The 19,924-nt window shown below is 43.7% G+C and overlaps 1 protein-coding gene across 2 annotated transcripts in view; it reads right to left on the bottom strand.

Moving 5' to 3' along the window:
- Positions 1–19,924, bottom strand: part of TMEM132B (transmembrane protein 132B) — a 463,877-nt gene that overhangs the window by 178,398 nt on the left and 265,555 nt on the right. Inside the window, exon 1 of one of the 2 annotated variants that reach the window (XM_075012549.1) lies at positions 16,085–16,180. The exons of the other annotated variant lie outside the window; for it this stretch is intronic. The gene's annotated coding sequence lies outside the window, so the exon portion shown is untranslated. Of the gene's footprint in view, positions 1–16,084; positions 16,181–19,924 lie in introns of those variants that run through there. 2 annotated transcript variants of the gene reach the window in all.

Raw genomic sequence — 19,924 nt, forward strand, 5'->3', positions numbered from 1 at the left:
GAGTTTCTACCCTATGTTTCACAGCACCTCCATTAATCCGTAGGATGGAGCACAGGACTTTCACTTCTGAAGGCTTTTTGGATCAGAAGTAAAAGGAGAAATAAAAGGAGAGGTATCCACCTGAATTCAGTTCAGGAATTCCAGCTCCCAAGCTCAGAGCCTGCTATAGCAAAGGCCATTTATTTCTTCACTTTGGTGAGCTTTCACTTAACCCACTGTACTATATTATTATAATAGGGAGCAGGATTTGGGTGTCTAATCCCCTTAGGCACTCCTGGAAAAACTCCCCAGATCTCCTTGTACATGTTTTCACTGAATGTCTGTTAGGCCAGGTCTGCACTAGAATTAAAGTTGATCGTAGATCATAGATCCAGCTATGGCCACTGACTTCCCTTATTTCACATGAGAATGAAAAGTACAGGGATCAACTGGCAACCTCAATGTTTCAATTCTGTGTCCCCAACCTTAGTGCGCTAAATCAAACCCCAGATGATTGACTCTTACCAGGTTGATCTCCAAGGTAGTGTAGATGCACCCTTCCACACTGACATTTTGTTAATTATGATCTGGATTGTGTGGCACCTAGAAGGCCCACAATGGTTCTTCACCCTAATGTGGTAGGTGCTGTACAAATATAGTAGACATAGACTTTCGCCTCAGGGAGAATGTTCCAAAGACAAGCACCTATCACTGAAGATTCTCAAGGCAGTAGCCGACGCTATCTCAGTGAATTCAAATGAACTTGCTGGGATACAAAGCAAAGACAGCATTGTATTTCATACTGGACGGACGAAACTGATCTGTCACTGAGCCTGCTGCTTTCCGTATCTTTCCCTACTCCCTGCCAAGAGAGAATTAGAAATTGTTTTTGGTAGAGACCCCTTGTCTAGGGGATACTGAGGGGTTCTAGAAGAAATCCCACCCAGCTCTCTTACGGCAAGGAAAATCATCATGGCAACAAGCCTTTAAAGGAAACGGATATGAAATAAACACGAATGGGGACATCCAAATGGCTCAGAGCATACACCCAACAGGAGGAAAGGGACTTCTAATGTCTTGGCAGGAAACCACAACAGAAATGTCACACTGAAAATTGGGAAGAGATTTCTGGTGCTTTGGCCAATTTTCCTTCTACCAGCAATTAATTAATTATTAATTAATTAATTAATATGAAAACTGATACTGGACACTTGTTATCCATAGATCTCAAAGCACTCCACAAAGTTGGCTAAAAGCAACTGAAAGCAGTAGCAACCCAATTTCACCAATGGGCAAATGAAGGCACAATACTGTTAAGTGATTTCAACAAGTCAAAAACAGAATGGAGAGAGAACCCACCAATCCTGTTTCTCAGTCTCAGTCCCATACCTATTGAATTGCAACTTCCTCACTCCAATTATGACATCCAAGACTTTGAGTAAGCTATTATTGGGTGCTTACATCAGCTGCTGCACTGGCCTACACGGTCACTGATAACTAGTACCTTGTTCTGTTGAGTGAATACTGGATTTTTTCCCAATTAAGTTATTGGGAACTTTTCCATTGACTTCATTCGGGCAGGATCAAACCCTATTTGCAGAAAATAAATCTCACCTGCAGGAGGGCCTTCAAAAGGAAATAGCAATAAACAGCGAGCTCTGCCTTGGAAAATCCAAGTTCCTTTTCTCCTATTATTAGCTACATTCAAAAAGGCCCTACGGAATCCTGTCAGATTTCACTAGAAATGTTTTTGATAAGCAGGGAGCTAAAATCCCAGCCTCTCTCTAACATCTCCTTGTGGAGGTCCAGCTGTCAGATCAAGCTCAGCATAGCTAAAACAGCTCTCTTAATCTTCCCCAAAAGTCCTTCCCGCTACCTTCTTTCAACAGGCTATTCCTGCTAGTCACTACAGCTAAATCCACACTGCAGCTAGAAGTGTGTTTCCCAGCATGGGTATAGAAACGTGCTAGCTCTCTGCAAACAGCAGCGTAGCCAGGGTAACATGAGGGGCAGCAGCTCAGGCCTGCTGCTGGAGTACACACCGCCTCGGACCTCTCAGGTATATAGCGAGGCACAAAGCCTGAGTGGCCGCCTGTGTTACTCCCAGCTACGCTGCTCTCTTTAGTGCACAAGCACATGCAGAGCTAGTGAATCTGTCCACCACACTGAGAAGCATGCTGCAATGTTGAGGGACACCCAAGGCCTATAACCTGCACAGAACCTCAGCTCAGCCTGTGGTCTAAGTCCTCATCTCCGGGCTGTGTCAGAATTCTGCAGACTCATTCTTCATAACATGGCTACGACAGGGTGGGTCCCCTGTCTTCCCGCACAGCTGAAGTTCTTCTTCAGCCTCTCATCAGCTCACAGCTCCCAACTGCAATAGCCTGTTCTCTGCCCATACCGAATGCCATCTTATCATCATGCCCCATTTAGAATGCTACTGCAAAAGCTATTCCCCCTCGGCAGTCACTTGTTCCCTTGCCTCTCTCCACGGGCTCTGCCTTCTCTCATATCAAACCACTTGCCAGGCTGCACACAATGGATGCCTGCCCTGCCTGTTGCCGCTCACTCAATATGGAAAGGCAAGCTCCAGTCTCCAAATTCCCACCCAGGGCCATCATGAGGTGCATGTGGGGACTGGGGCAAACACCCCCACCCCCAGTGCCCCAGGTCTGGGGCCCAGGGCAACCTTTCCCCCTGCCTGAGGGATTACAGGGGCCTGGTGCAGCAGCAGGGGTTGCCTTCTCCCCGACTCCGCTCCACATGGGCAGCAGGAGCCAGAGTGGCCTGCCAGCCTCCTCCACCCCACCACACTGCCCTCTCCTGGCCTGCTGTGCCCTGTTTCTCTTCAGCCGTGGGAAGCTGAGCACCTTGGGGCTGTGGGGGGTCTCTGCTTTCTGCGACCACAGAGAAGCAGAGCATGGGCAGCCAGGAGAGAACAGTGCGGTGGAGCAGGCTGCTGGTCCACTCTAGCTCCTGTCACCTGCATGGTGAGTGCTGGGGTGGTGACCCCCGTTGCCACCCTGCATCATAACCCCCTGAGTCCCTCCCATTCATAGGACAGTTGGGCCAGCCGCCATGGGACCTCCAAAAGCATGGGGCCTGGGGCAGCCACCTGATTCATCCTATGGACGGAATGGCTCTGCTGCCAGCCTCTACCAGGCATGGGTTACGCGTTCAAACAAGCTGTATGCTTACTCTCATGCTGCCTCCGATGTTTGCGGGGCACTTCCCAGCAACATCCATAAAATCAACACATTACAGTGGAACCTTAGAGTTACAACCGGACCACACTGGGAATGGAGGCTGCTTATAACCCTGACATGTTCACGAGGCCGGAAAAACCATTATGGTTGGTCCTCCAAACGTTTAAAAGTGAACACTGACTTAACACAGCCTTGAAACTTTATTATGCAGAAGAAAAATGTAGCTTTTAACCATCTTAATTTAAATGAAATAAGCTGAGAGCCCATCTTCTTACCATAGCAAATCGTTTCTTAAAACTTTCCCTTTATTTTTAGTAGTTTACATTTAACAGAGTATTTGCCCATTGTTGGATTGTTTGGTTCTGTCTCTGCCGCTGGCTGATTGCATACATCCAGTAAATAAGGTATATGGTTGACTGGTCAGTTCACAGCTTTGGTGTTCGTAATACTGGGGTTCTACTGTGTCTTACTTCAAGTTGCCTTTTTCATGTCCAAAAAAATTTTGATAACACTGTGTTCAGACCTATCACACTGATCAGTCTTCTCTTATTGTTTCTTTGCACTCATCTAGCTGGTGTCTCTGGTCTTATACTCAGATTGGGTCAAGGATCATAGTTTCATTCTGTTTCTATACATCACCTTCCACAGGGAATCCTGAACAATGACTGGAGTTTTTAAGTGATACAGGAATACAAATAAATATTTTTTTTATTTTTGTGGAAATGTTTGTGCACCCTCTTTGCTTTCTGCTAACTTTCAAGCTGGTCTTGATTCAACTCAAACCCAAATCCAAAGAGCTCTTGACATTTTCTGGTCTGAAAAATATCTGGGCTGGCATGCGAGTCCCATTCCTTTCAAGGTATAGAGAAGTCCAATAACTGAGGAAAATTATACAAAGAAGTGTAAACAACCACACAACTAACCACATAATCTACACGTAATTAAGGAGCTAATTGTAATCCGAATATTATTTTGGAATGTAGGGTAACATTTATGGGTTCATTTCTTAAGGGCAAATTCCAAAGCACCAGCATACACAAAAACTGTATGTGCTAGCAGGACATGACCATGAATACATAATTAATTATTATTAGTGATGCTGTGATTAATGTGTTTAAATAATTCAAAATTCAAAGGGCTCTCCTGTTAGCAGATTCACCAAATGCTACAGCATGAAGCAGATTTAGCATCTGCCAGTGGATTTAGTATTAACAAGGTTCTTGGGGAAAAAAACCCAACTTTATTTTTAATTTACTTTTGAATGAGAAGAAAACTTTCTTCCTCAGTTACTAAACAGGATATTAAAATAGTAGCTCCAAGACAGAGTTGAGTTCCACCATACATCTGATTGTGGCATTGATGCTGAAACCTAATGATAACATTTAAAATGTTTTCACTCTTACTTGCTGATTATTTTTATAAAACACATCAAGCTAATGTGTTTTATTTAGTGCGGATTCACCTGAAGGCTGCACATTTTAAGAAGCAGTGTAATTTAAAGTTACACTATATATCTATATAGTAAAACCTTCAAGTTACACGGGGGTTGTGTTTCTGTAACCTCCCGTAACTCGAATTTTTGTGTAGGTTGAGGAGAGCCGGGAACCAGGCTGGGCTTGCAGAAGCCAGGAAATTGACCAGCCCAGCAGGGATGGTCAGTTTCCTGGCTCCCAAAGTGGCAGGGAGCCAGGAACCAGGGGGCAGCTTGGTTCCCAGCTCCCACCGCTTGCGGAGAGGGGAAACTGAGCAGGGGAGCAACCTTGGTCGGTTTCCTCACTGGAGCCAGTGGAGAGGAGCCAGAAACCAGGGGCAGCCTGGCTTCCAGCCCCCTCTGCTCCCTGGAGCCAGGAAACTAACCAGGGCAGCTGCCCTGCTCAGTTTCCTGGCTCCACAAGTGGAGGGGAGTTGGGAGCCAGGCTGCCGCCTGGTTCCCAGCTCCCACACTCTGAGGACAGGGAAATTGCTCCTGTCAGGGATGGCAGCCTGACTAGCGGCCGCCACTCTTGAGAGGAGCATCTGCCACACCTGACAGGATCAGGAAACTGCTCCTGTCAGGGGGGCAGAAGTCAGGCTGCTGCCCCGACAGGAGCGGTTTCCCACTCCTGTCAGGGGTGGCAGTTGCGTTAACCCGAGACACACGCAACTTGATTGTGCATATCTCAAGGGTTTATTGTTTTGGGGAGAAGCAATGGAGTCTTCAGCATATGGCTGTGGCAGACAAAGGAAGAGAAGACCATGGGTAACTGGGAATGCTGTGGGTGGTATAGAAGCACATGTGGGGAATGACCTCAAAAAAGAATGAGGAAGATCTCACAAAAGTGTAGTGAGATTTATTTTCAGAAAACAAAGATGGGGGCAAATTGTCTCACTTAAGTTTCATGCTACTCAGGAAAACCAGAAATAATTTACTCTACAACTTTCTAATGTTTCCATATATGATTTCAGTGAAGTGGCTTTAGAATAGATTCCGCAGATTCTCCAACACTTCCTGGAGAATCTGAGAGAAAAAGATTCACAGGATTTAACAACATTTCCAGCAGATTTCTAGTATCTTTTATCATTTATAGCTTCAGTCTCCAGAGCCCTAGTCCTGCAAGCTAAGCTCTGGGGTAGATCAGTATATCCACCTGGAGCCCCACTGACATAAATGGGGCTTCATGCAGGCAGAACAGACTGTAGAATCAGGGTCTAGGTTATTTTATATTATCATCAGTGGTGCCGACAGCTGCCATGGGCCCTGAGCAAAGTGGCAGGGGGGCTCTCCCCAGAAAGGGCGGGGCCAAGAGCAGAAGGGGCAGGGCCAAACCAGCAGCAGCAGCAACAGCCGCCAGAGCTCCAGGTGCCCTTTGAAACACTGAGCCTTGGGGCAACAGCCCCTTTTGCCCCTACCTCCCATTGGCAGGCCTAATTATCATCATAATTAAATGTATTAAAGTAATGCTTAGCAACATCAGTCACAGCCAAGGCTCCAATTGTGCTAGATGCTGTACAAACAGAAGAAAAGGAGGGTCTCTCTCCCTACAGTGCTGCAATCTATGAAAGCAGCTTACAGTCATCCCTGCCACCACCATTATTTTCCGTGTAGTCTTTATGCTCCAGCCCCTAGATTGTCTATTTTATTACTGTGAAAATAAAAGGGTTGTGGGGAGACACTGAATGGCTCTATAGTAAGGGTAACATGGATTTTATATTTCTTCTAAAAATCTTTAGTCAGAAAGTGACAGAGAGAAAGCTGTGCTAGTCTATATACTATCAAAACAAAAAAGCTTTCACGAAAGCTCACCTAATATATTACTTCGTTAGTCTTTAAAGTGCTACTTTACCGCTTTTTTTGTTTTTCTTCAGAAAATTCAACAGTCAAGTCATCAAAACATCTCAACCCAGCAGTCTGATTCCAGTCTGTGTCATACTTCACTAAAACATCACGGCTTATAACAAAATGTCTTAAGGGCAGCTTTTACTCAGCACCTGTAACTTGGAGTGATTGGAGTAGTTGTTAATTTTAAATTACACTTAATGGGAAATGTTCCAAAGTAATATACAAATTAAAAAAAGATAACAGCCATTGTCATGCATTCTTCCCGTACTCTAAATCACATCAATTCAAAGCTTCCTTTAACAAACTGCCTACAGCTGGCACCTCTCATGAAGAACAGAAGGATAATCCTTCATGGTACCAAACAGACAAAATTCAAGGCTTTATTTTGGGGAAAATATATTGTGATTTTTCTTTGTCTTGTAGAAGTTTTTCTCTTCTCTCCTTTAAACACTGTGTAATTTTTACTGCTAACAAAACATACTGTAGGAATTGCTCAGTATTCCTTTAAGTAAGTTGTGAACTCTATACTGGACCTCACCATGCTCTGTCTGTGTTCCAGAAGCCATCAGTACCAGTATTTTTGTTTATCACCAGTGAACTTGGTAACTTGGATCCCCAATGTGCCTATGGGATCCCCACATATCACACAGGTTGTGTAAGAGCAGAGAACAGATGAGAAGTCCTCTTTTCTTGGCCAACCACACATGACATGGTCACATTGCATAAGCGGCACAAGTGGCTGTTTCCTGGGGGACCCAACAAAAAGGGCCCGGGTCGTGCTTCTTTCTTTTTACTAGGAGGGCAGGGAACATCCCCCACAGTGTCCTCATTTTCGCCCTTTACGAGGAGTTTGTCTGGCTCATGGAAGTGGAAACAGTATAGGGCAGGGCACAAGAAACAACTTCCCTTCTGGTGTAGCTCACGGAAGAAGTGGGCAGAGTTTCATTTCCTGTGCTGGATATTGTACAGAGACTACAGAAGGCCTCAGGAAGGTCAAGGAGGAGAGAGGTGTCTTACCCCCCTCTCATCGTTGGCTCAAGTGAGAGTCTAACGTACAGCATACATGGCCCTGAGTAAAAATGCCCAGCTCTGCTTATTGCCTTCCACTGAGCTAGGTCCACCAAGCCTCCAAGACCTCAATGAACCGCATGTTTTCTCTGCACACTTCACAATCCCATAATACTTCCTGGATAACAGGTTCGTGATGGAAAAGTTTAGAATTCTAGAGTGATTACACACAACTGTCAATCAGGCACATGCCTACTGACTCATGCCTCATGGCAGTGTGTTATATCGGCACACCAAACACACAGCTGAGAGAGGACAATGTTCTCATTAAATGGTTGGCGGGGGGGCAGCGATTGTATCCAAAAGGTTTTTGTTATGCTCTGGCCCCGGCTGAAAATTCTTATCAGCAAAGAGATCGAGCAGCAGTGGTGGTTGTGCCGTCGAAAGAAAAAGCAAATCAAGAGGCAGCCCTAAAACAATTTATCTTACATTAAAAAGCCCAGGGGAATAGCAAGAAATCTGTATGAGGTGAAGGACTGATGACTCTGGTGCCGAGGATTCATATTTAATGCCAAAACATTAGAATATGTAGCACAGCTTTCAGTGCACAAGTGCCACGAGCTCTTTTTTAAAAAAAGTACACAACAAACCAATTACACATGCACAATCTGCATCTTTGAGCTGCAAGCACAGTAAATGAGAGGGAACAAGGGCAGTGACTTTCCAGTGGGAGAGTGGGTATTTAGTGGAGTAGTACTATGACGATCTGGCACACAAAAACAATGAGATATTCACATGACAAATTACACCTTTATAATAAAATAGCACTCCCTACCCTCAAACCTGTTGCATTGCCTAGGTTGCTAATGAAGCAGCTTTGCTGGTGACAGAAGAAAGAAAATAACTAATCTTGTTAGAATAATACTTGAACACAGGGCGTAACAGTCATCACTGACGCACAACGTTTGAACCTACCAAAAGAGGCTCAGCTCAGGGCCTCCTGCTTCAAAGGCACAGATCCCTACCCTGGAGTAGATGGAGAATCTCCAGAAATCAGAGTGGTCAGATAGGCTCCAACTCCAATGGGACTATTTACATTCTTAAAGTTGGGCATGTGCTCCATTCACACAGCAGAGAAGATCTGATATGTTCCCCAATAAAGGGCACTGTTAAATGTTGCATTTCCCTTTGCATTAAGCAAATATTAACTATTGGAAAATCATTCTAAAGGAAAATTCCTACCAAATATAGCTACCACATAATGTCTCAATTAGATCTTGATTAGTGCACCATTACAGTCAGTGGGTTCAATAAGCAAGGAATCACCCCTTAAATCCTGACCTCGATCAAGTAGTTATGGACACACCTGCAGACTACCCACTAACAGAGATTCACTTCGCCCTCCCCACAAAACACAATCTGTCACAGGTGGAAGAGAATACTCAGCCTTTCACATTAGTTTAGGACAGGAGGTGAACACTTGAAATTACAAGGAGAATGTAGAGAGGCAGGATGTAATTAAATTCAAATTTGCCTGGGAATCAGAATTAACTGCCCGACTCTTGCAATAATAAAGAAATTCTGAGGCCCTCCAAGACAATATGGGAATGGGAAATTCATTTTCTACCGCACAAGAAACTTTTCCCTTGTGTCATTCTGAGCCCTTGGGTCAGTTCCAGTACAGAGGAGGAATTGTACCTAGAGAGCCAGCAGCAGCACTAAAGTGTGTGTGTGTGTGTTTGTGTGTGCATGCACATGTGTATACTCCCTTCCACACACTTCTTCCCTTTCCTTCGTTATCCTGAACTTTGGGGAAAAAAAACAATAAACTGTGCAATTAAAAAAGATCTGAAGATAATGCTAGCCACTAGCTCCATAATAAATTTATGGAAAATATATTTAATTGTAACTATGGTGATCTGGAAGCTGTTTTAATTGCAATTAAAATGTTAATTACCCTTCACCAGAGTTGCTAATAAACTCTTGAATTAAAAATGTAGGGTAGGTTTATGGAGAGTAAATTTATTTGCATAAATTATAAAAATATCTATTCCCCCAGCACTTTGTTTTTAAATAGCAACACCTTCCACAGAATAACTGGAAATATACTATAACAGGCAATGGGGTCAAACCCCAACTCTGTAAACACTTACATATGTTTTAACTTTATGCCTGTGAACAAGTTAAGCTGTATGTAAATATTCACAGGACTGGAGTCTATAATGTACTGTGCTCCTTGGTCACTGGCAACAGCAGGCCTGCCGATGGGGGAGGGGGACAAAGGTGGCAACTGTCACAGGGCCTGGTGATTCAGCTGTGGCAGCTGGAGCCCCAAGCACTTCAAACCATTGCTGGAGCCCTGGGCAGCATGCTCCAGGTGGCACTGACGGCTGTCTGGAGGAAGCTAGTCTCAGCCCCGCCCCTTCCACACAAGACCCCGCCCCTTCCAGAAGCACAGAGCCAGGCCCCTCCCCTGCCTTGCTCAGGGGCCTAGATATTTTGTTGGCCCTGCTGGGCAGGGCAGACTGAGCCTGAGGCCTTTGGATATAAACATATGATCCACCTCAGCTTCAGCTAAAAGACACTCCTCTGGTAACTAAGGCTGCAGCAGGTTCATCACCCACTAACTGCAGTCCAGCCACGGCCAGAGGGTGACAGGTAATCACACTGAGCAGGTTCCACTTACATCTTAGGAGTGAGGGAATCAGACACAATGGATAATCTATTCATTAAGAACAAATTATTCATCACTTGTTTTTACTTCAAAGGTCATTGGCCCACACACACACACACACACACACACACACACACTTTACATTTCAAAGAGCTTTGTGGAGGTAAGTAAGCATAATTATTGTGTTTTTACAGATGCACCTGAGATGAAAGGAAGAGAGGTGCAGTAAATGGAACGCTCACAATAAATCACTTGCTTAAAATCTACAGACCAAAAACCATTCGGGGGAGCTTTTTGGCAAATAACTTTAAACATCATAAACGTGGTCACATTGCAAACTGCTTGTGGACAATTCATAAAGAGAAGAGTTAAAATAAATCATCCACTACAAACTATTCATCCAGAGTTCGCAGTTATGTTAAATAACTCACTTATGATTTGTTCTGTCACCTCTTAGAATACAGAACAGAACAAAATCATTGCAGAAATGTAAAAAAACTCTTGTAAGAATTTTATTCAGCTATATTTTATATAATTTACAGGTGTCAGTAACAGACACACCACAGGTCTTCCTGCTTGCAGCACAGACTTAGGCAAAGAGTCTTGTAAAATATGCACTGTTTGGAAAATGATTCAATTACATATATTAAATGTAAGAATAATAATGACAGAAATATTTTCATTATTTGGATGTAACAAAGTTGTTCCAGTGGAACAGAAGATGCCCAGAAGGTTTACACAAATGAGCATTAAAAGGGATTTAGGGGAAAGGTGTTTGCCTGGAGAATCTTTAACATGTTGAACACATGGTGCCCTGAAGACAGTTGAATCCGACCAGGACTGGTGTACAACTGGAGATATTTATGGATGAGGCAGCAAATGGCACACTAATAGAGTGTGCTGACAGTAGTAAATTGGGAAGACTGAGAGCCCCAGCTGAGACATAGAAATCACAAAGGGACCTGGAGAGAGTGCAAACTAATACCTCTGAGAGGTAGGGGAGAAATAATCTAACACACATAGCAACAGGGCTTAAAACAGACTTAAAACAAAGGTGTGAGCAGACAGTAAATTGGACATGTGCTTTCTAGCAGCACAGGGGCAAGAAGCCCAGTGTAGCTTTAGGCTACATTCTAAAGGCACCATTTCAAAGAGTAAGGAGGTAACAATCCCTCTTCTTTAGACAGGTCTGGGGTGATCCCAAGAGCAATGTGGTGTTCAGCTCCATATCTCTTAGATTATGTGACTAGGCAAATTTGAAAGAACTTGGAACAGAGCAACAAAAATAGGGACTTGCAGAAGAAAAGTTTAAACGAATTATGAATGGTTTGTGCTATGGGGCAAAGAAGGTGGAACTAAGGTGCTACCAATATTTGGACGGTGAAAACAGCAAGGAGCAAGAGGAATCATTGTGGAAGAGATTGCACAATTCACCGAGTGCTCTGCAAAAGGGGACCGGCAGACACACACCACTCCAGGGGCTGCTGGAGAGAAGTGGGGACAATCTCACCCATCACTACCTTAATGCTTACGGAGTGACCCATCCTCACTTAGTAACATGCACTCTGCCTCTTCCATTCCATCGTCCTGTCCATGAGCTTCTCAATGGGGTGCAGAATGTGGCTCAAAATAATTTACTCAAAGTTGCATAGGAATTGTGGCAAAACAGCTATAGACTGGTGTTAAGAAAGTAAATAAAAGAAGTTATTTACTTGTTCCCATAACACAAGAACTAGGGGATCACTAAATGAAATTATTAGGTAGCTGGTTTAAAACAAACGAAAGGAAGTACTTCATGCAACTCACAATCAACCTATGGTACTTCTTGCTAGATGATGTTATGAAGACCAGAACTTTAACAGGGTTTGAAAAAAGAGCTAGATAAATTCATGGAGGGTGAGTCCATCAATGACTATTGGCCAGGATGGGGAGGAATGTTGTCCATAGCCTCTATTTGTGAGAAGCTGGAAATGGGTGACAGGGGAAGGATTACTTGGTGATCATTCCTTTGGGATACTCAGCATTGGCGACTGTTGGCAGACAGGATACTGGGCTAGATTAACCTATGGTCTGGCCCAGTATGGCCATTCTTATGTTCTAAACCTATATGCCCTAGCTGCCAGTCCTACACCTTAACAATAAGTCTATCTTCCAGCATTAGGCCTTCATCATTAGCCTATAAAAGTCACAAAGACCTGAACTCCACATACTAAAATATTTGTTTTGTGCCACCCTAAAGATTCTCACTCCACCCTATTCTCCAGGCAATGGGTATGGTCTCAGTGGGTTAGCAGTAAGTGTCCCATGTTGCAAGTTTAGCTCTACAGTAAAGGATGAGTCTAAAATCCATGTCAGTACATCTGCAATCTGGCACCAACTAGAATGGTGGCTGCCAATTTGACTAGGTGTCATCAGAGATTCTCTGCAGCAATGCCAATGACCATCTGTTCTTTCCTCCTCTCCTTCCACCTCACAAAAGATCTGGAAAGATCAGGATATTCTGGAACAAAACAAGGACTACAATTTGCAGGAGATGGTTCAACGGCTGCCAGTTTAATTCCTGGGTGGCAAGGGAAGGGGATGAAAATTCACCCCTGCTTCCTCAGGACAAAAATTACCAGGGGGCTTACAGGCTGGGGATAATGAAGGGGGTTCATGGAGAAAGTACAGTGGCTGGAAGGTAAAGCCGCTACAGTTGTGTGGTTGAACAAGCTGTTTTACTGGATAGCTGCTGGAATGAACAGGAAGCACAAAAGGCATGTAAGAAGTAGGAACACTTTCAATGCAGCAACCAAAAAAGGCACGCTGAACCTTTCTTATTTGCGCAGCTAGTGTTTGGACTAGGAACAGAGACTTGATTCTCCAGACAAGCCGCACACCAAGCGCACCAATTGACGACGTAGGTGTGTTGGTGAATTTGCACAAAACACGGAGCACAAAAACCACCAACAACAAACAGAAACAATACATGAAGATTGTTGTAGTTGTGGCCTGCCCAAGGCATATGCAAGAAGAAAAAGACTTCCACTTTTTGAAGGATGCCTTTTGGTCTTTCACTGCTTTGTTTGCTGTGCTGTTTAGCCATGGTGGCAGTTTTTTTGGTTCTCTGACTAAGTTCGTCTTTAATTTGGAGTATAGAGTGAAGTTGAGCCTCTATTGTGGTGTCTTTGAAAAGTTTCCACGCAGCTTGCAGGGATTTCACTTTTGGCACCGTATCTTTTAGCTTCTGGGCTTGGGATCATTCCATACAATGGGGACCTTTCCCATACAAATCTGCTGTACCCTTTGGGACAGACCTCGCACAGGGAAGTGTAGGTCTGAATGGGGCCCATGGTGTCGGTGGAGGAGACAATAGTCTGGAGGTAGCAACAAAGGGGAAATATGTACAGTAAACTCTCAATTTAATGGACCCTGATTTAACGGACTTCGGAAATAACACAGTCCACCTGTCTCCCTCTTCCTCCCAAATAAATGCCAGCAATTCACCAGAACTGCTGGAGGCAGAGTCATCACTGGAGCCGGGCTGTTGGAGAAGCCACCACCACAAGATGCCACCCAGGTGGCTGGGGCCGCTGGAACAGTTGGGGCTGCTGGAGTGGCTGTGGTCATGGAGCTGCACACAAGTGCACCAAAAGCTGTGGGACAAAGAAGGAGCCAGGCTGGCGTGTAGCTACTCTCCCGGTCATTGGGAGAAGGAGATGGAGGTGTGAGGAGAAGAATGGGGCAGAAGGGGAGAAAGGAAGGGGAGGCAGAGGACAGAAGTTAACGATGGGCTGGGAAGGTCAGTGCATCATCATACAGTGTAACCATTCAGATTTAGTGGCAGAGAGGTAGCTGTGTTAGTCTGTATTCTATCAAAACAAAAAAGCAGTCAAGCAGCACTTTAAAGACTAACAAAATAATTTATTAGGTGATGAGCTTTTGTGGGACAGACCCACTTCTTCAGATCCTTCAGCTCACTTGGATCATTCACATTTAACAGACTTTCGGTATTAACCAAGACCCCTTACCCCCATTAGTCCATGAAATCGAGGATTTACTGTATAAACCACCAGCTGCCAAAGCCCAGGAGGAATTAGCCAGATCTGGAAAAGGGATAAGCAGTGAGGGAGCAAGTTTTTCAGCTGATACAAAACTATTTGAGATAGTTGAGTCCAAAGCAGACTGTGAAGAGCTAAAGAGGATCTCACAAAACTGGGTCACTGGGCAACAAAGTTAATGCAGCCTCAGAAAGGAGACTTTCACCTTCACTTATAAATTCTCCCTTCCCTTAATGAACAGTTCTGAGGACAATTATAAGCTGCAGGGGAATGTTGGCTACACTGCTGTATTGGAAGCTACCTTCCTGAGGGCTCAGAACTGGCCTTCTGGTCCATTGCTGGTGGCCCTGAAATTTCACAGGTCGGGTGATTTTGATCCATAAGGATCTTCCGGGGTTTGATTTTGCGTGTGCGTGGAATCAAGCTCTGAGGGGTCAAAGTCGACCCCTGTGTGCCTCACGAGAAGCTAAGAGTAAGGAAGGTCGATGGGAGAGTTAAGATAGGCAAGTTAGCTACACATAGACACATTGACTTCTATATCTAGTGCTGACACAGCCTTAGTGTGAATGCAGGTATATAAGAATGAAGATTCATAGATTCAAAGGATGCACTATAACAGCACAGTTACTCCTATACAAAGGAATAGCCATACTGTGCACTTTTATACTGGTAAATCTGCATCCACACTAGGGACTTACACCCATTTAATCCTAGCAGTAAAGTTAAAGCTGTATAACCTTTTTATTTAAGCAAGCCCTTAGATTGATTCTGCATTCATCCCAGTACAATGAGAAACAAGTGCCAGTTCCATAAACATTTAAAACCTGTAGGACTGAAAGCAGAGAGTTGCAGGGTCCAGGAGCAAACCTCCATAACGTAATTTTCTGGTTAGTGGTAATGTCTTCTCTGCATTTTTCCCCAATCACGTAAAATTCTCGGCTGGCTACGAAGCCTAACAAATCTAAAGGAAGATTTTCATCTCACTTTTGTGTTTTTAAAATTTAAATACATTTGCCAGACACGGTTTTCTATGTTCTTGCTTCTAATTTTTTCAATAATCTCTGTGTTGAGTTTTTATGCAATAAAATGACATGTAAAGAAATTCCCATTAGTACAAAAGCACAATAGCTATCTTTCTGGTTGCTAATTTTGATCTTTTCTCTGTTAATTTAAATTACTCTTGCATAATTAGTCTCAGAACTAAATGATTAACTTGTATTTAAGAAAAATACTGGCAACAGAGAACCAGTAGAACAAATGCGTAAATAGTTTTCTAGATAAATAAACTCACACTATGATATTCCTTAGCTAAGCAATTAGCAAATGATAATTTCCTCCAAATATATCAAACACCATAGACTCTACTTCTAATTCTATCTTATCAGTGTTTCATGGTCTGTTACTTTACAATGCAAATGCATTTTAAGCAGTCAGTCTAAGATTTGCCCATTTCAGGAGATCCCGCTGAATTCTGTAGCATTTGCTGTGACTTCCATAAAATGAGGAGCAAGAGAGGACTTTGACGCTTAGGGAACTACGGCAGCCTTACAGACAATGCTCATTAAGACCCTGAACCAGGGGAGTACTTAAACACAGGCTTAAATTTAATCACATGTAGTCTGTGCTCAGGCCTGCTGATGGTGGGGATGGGGGAAAGGAAATTGTTCCAGAGCCCATTTCAAAGGGGCCAGAGCTCTGGCAGTGGCATGAGCTTCAGGCCCCTTTGAAATGCTGGAGCAGCACAGTACAGCGTTGAAGGAATGAGGGGAACCAGTGCTGTAAGCTGGTCCCTTGGCCCTGCCCCTCCCACCCTTGTTCCTGCCTCTTCCAGGGCCACAGAGTCAGTCCCCCTTCCTACCTTGCCCCGGGGCCCACGGTGGCTGTCAGCTCCGTTGTCTCTGCTAGACCAGGACCTGAACTGATATTCTCTCTGGGGTGCTGTACCAAAACTTCTTTGGTGGCTTCATTGGTGTCTGCAGAGATAAAGCTTTTGTCTTTTGAAAATGTTAAAATGTTTAGCCCCTGTAACAGTGAAGATAACCGGACTGTGACCACTATGCAGGGCTGTCTGACAGAGGGCAGACAGACAGGGGATTCTGGTACACACTGTAGTTTGGGTAATGTGTATGGAGAGCAACAGCGAGGCAGTGTAATATAAGCACTCAATCTTATTGAAAGGACCAGCTTGTATTGTGTCAGACATTGAATAGACTTGGAAATCTACCAGGAGTAACTACCTTAGAAATATTTCCAAACACATTTCCCCACATGGATACTTCAATGCTGTCTAGCTTCTAAATTAAGCTAGTATTCTTAAGTAAAGGCGAATAGCTCCAGCCTCGCGCTGCAACTCTAATAACCTGGAGACACGACGAGTGCCAAATATTAGGAAACCGGTAATGCAAGCTGTACTGTGACCAAGGGAGCCTTCAACAAGGCATTTACAATAAAGAAATTCCAGAGCTCAGCACAGTGTAACTTTAGAGTGAAGTGGAAGTTCTCTTGCATTATAACTAAAATGAATTAAACCCCCTTAACAGCCTCTCAACAATATTGCATATTAAACGACTGAAGAAATTCCTCTGGGCAATGGTAATTAAGTAAATGTAAAATGCCTTTATATAAAAGGGCATGATCATGTGCCACACAGCAAAGGCTCGTGTTTCTTTCCATCTCAGCTTCAGAGAAAGAGTCTTAACACAGGCACACACAAAAGGGGCCAGATTCAGCACCCAGATTCCATCAGCAAGTGAATGGACTTTCTGAGAGCAGAAAATCCACTGAGAGCAACGGTCACACAAAACCCCTATAACCAGTGTCCCTGTAACCTGTGCACTCCAGAGAGATTCAAATGAGGCTTTTTTTTGTTTCTACTGGTGGTGCATATTTTCACGTGCCTGTGTGCACATAAAAAATTATTCCACACCTGGATGGAAATACTCTGCTCATGGATGGAAAAGATTAGAGGGAACATTGCCTGCAACCCTTGCACTTCTAGGGCGCTGGAGTGAAGTTAGTCAATCAGGGTTTGTCAACACAGCAAAGTTATTTTGGAATAATATCCACTATTCCAAAATAACTTTGCGAGCATCTACAGAGCAAAACTGCAATTTCAAAATAATTTTGAAAGAGCAAACAGCTTATTTCAAAGCAAACACCTCCTTGTATGAGGAATAGCACCTATTCCAAAACAGATTTTTCTGAATAGGGGCTATGTGGACAGGCAATAAGGGCTACTTCGAAATAAGCTGTAGTTCTTCCAGGGGCTCTAATCCGAAACAGGCTCTATGTCGAATAGCTGAGCACTATTTCGATACGTATTTTGTTTGTAGATAAGCTACTTCGAAATAAGCTATTCCAGGAAAAAACCTTCCAGGATAGCTTATTCCAAAATAACGGTGCTGTGTAGATGTAGCCGAAAAGTCACAAGATGGATGGGGCTTGCCAAGAGTAGGAGCTGGGGATGGGATACTTCCAAGAAAGAGCACGTGGCTTTTGTCTGCTTCTCTGGCAGATGGAAGCAACACAAAGACTTAGTTTGCCCACAGAGAGTCTCCAGCTGGGCACAGCTGCCTCTCTGGATGTAAGGACGAACCAAACTCCACCTTTTCAGCCCAATGTCTCGGTGTAAAGTATTGCTTTAACCGTGACTTACCTACCAATATATCTACAGAATCTTCTCTCAATAACAACAAAAAACCCACAGTCAATTTAGCCACTGGGTTTAAATTGCCACATCTCGTCTTGTGACACAACAGGACATAATGTGACAGAGTTTGCGTGCCAAGCCATTTGCAACTGACCCATGCCCTTCAGCCAGTAAAACACAGGGCAGCTGTTTGATTTTCATCTCTGACAAAGAGCTGTGAAAAAAATGTTCACAAAGAAACACAACACGGCCTGAATCTCACCTTGTCTAAGATTTCACTTACCAAGTCAACAATCAAAGTGGGTTTGTCAAAAGGGTCAATAATGTTTTTCAGCTATTCAATCAAACTGTTACCAGTTAAGTGACTGTACAGTATTTAAATCTGGAAATTGTCTTCATTCAGAGATGAAACTCAAAGCTGGCATTAGGGGTGTGAGCATCAGTGGATCGAAAACAGCAAAAATGTTTGCACAAGCTCTCATAAAGGGAAACTGCTGCATTTCAAATACATCTAAGCAGAAGTAGCTAAAAATAATTCAGTTGTGAGCTAGAGCGTGGCTGAAATATTTGCAATGTAGTGTTACTCCCGTTCTCAGAGCAAGGCATATCTTACAACAGAAGTTGCCACATCTTGGAAAAAAATATTCAACATAATATGCAACATAAGAATTACCACATTGAGCCACTGAGCTACTCAATCTCCAGCAATGGCCAATAACTGGTGTGTCAGAGAAAGCAAATAACCATTAACAACTAGTCAATTGTGATGCAAGACACTGAACAATGACAACATCCCAAGTTATGCCAACAGTTCTGAGGAAAATTACTGAAAGGAATCTAGCATCTACAGGATACTGAAGGGATGGTGTAACTGACATGATCTCCCAGGCTCCATGGCATGTAAATAACATCAGCTCAGGGTCTGTCACGAGAAGCTAGTGCAGGGATCGGCAAACTTTTTAAGTTGGGCTCCACTTTTCATCCCTGCAATTAGCAAACCCTCCCCACCCTGTCTAATGTAATGCAACCTGAAGGAAATTTTGGTTATGTTAATATGAAAAAAAAAATCCTTTCGGCACGTGTAAGAAAATAAGTCTATAGAATGTAAAGACTTTGTTAATTGATCTATAAATGTGAATACACCTACACAACAACAGTAAAATAGTTCAACATTTGTAATGAGATGGATGAGCCTGAGACTCAGCAGCCAACTGTGCTGAGCCCCCATTATGAAATTTCACACACCGCAGAGGGGGTGGGCCCCCCACTTTGCACATCCCTGCATTAGCACATGGCAAGCTAGGAAATCTATGACACTCCAGCATGCTGCATGCTAACTGTCTATCGGGACCAATATTCCCTTTAATTTTTCCATCCATGAGCAGAATAAATTTTGTTCTGTGCACCAACGCGTCTGTGGATATGCACCACCAATAGAAACACATGTTGCTAGTTGTAGGTGGCTGTGGACACTGTGTTAATTTAGCTGGATGGCACCTGCATCTCTCCTGGGCAGCTGCTCAGGAACTCAGGTTACAGGGAACACAGATCTGGACCCAGCTGTTGCATACTGAAAGTTCCTTTGTGCATGTAGGACTATTGCTATAGCTCTTTTAGGCTGTGGCTACACTGCCCCTCCCTTTCAGAAGGGGCATGCAAATCCAGCCAAACAGAAATCCAAACGAGGTACAGATTTAAATATCTCATGCCTCATTTGCATTCTCACATGGGATCTTGATTCCAGAAGAGCTGATTTTGAAAGCCAAAACAGCTGTGTAGATGGGGTTCTTTTTAAAAAAAATTTCAGGAAGAAGGGTGCTTTCAAAAGAGGGGTTTCCTCTTGAATAAACCTTATCTACACAACTGTTTGGCTTTCCAAATCAGGTCTGCTGGAATCGAGATCCCACGAGACAATGCAAATGAGGTGTGACATATTTAAATCCATGCCTCATTTGCATTTCCATTCAGCCGCATTTGCTTGCCCCTTCCGAAAGGGAGGGACAGTGTAGCCACAAGGTTTGAGGCAAGTTACAGTGACTGCCACTGCAA

The sequence above is a fragment of the Carettochelys insculpta genome, chromosome 18 (genome assembly GCF_033958435.1).
Source record: "Carettochelys insculpta isolate YL-2023 chromosome 18, ASM3395843v1, whole genome shotgun sequence".
Taxonomy (NCBI): domain Eukaryota; kingdom Metazoa; phylum Chordata; order Testudines; family Carettochelyidae; genus Carettochelys; species Carettochelys insculpta.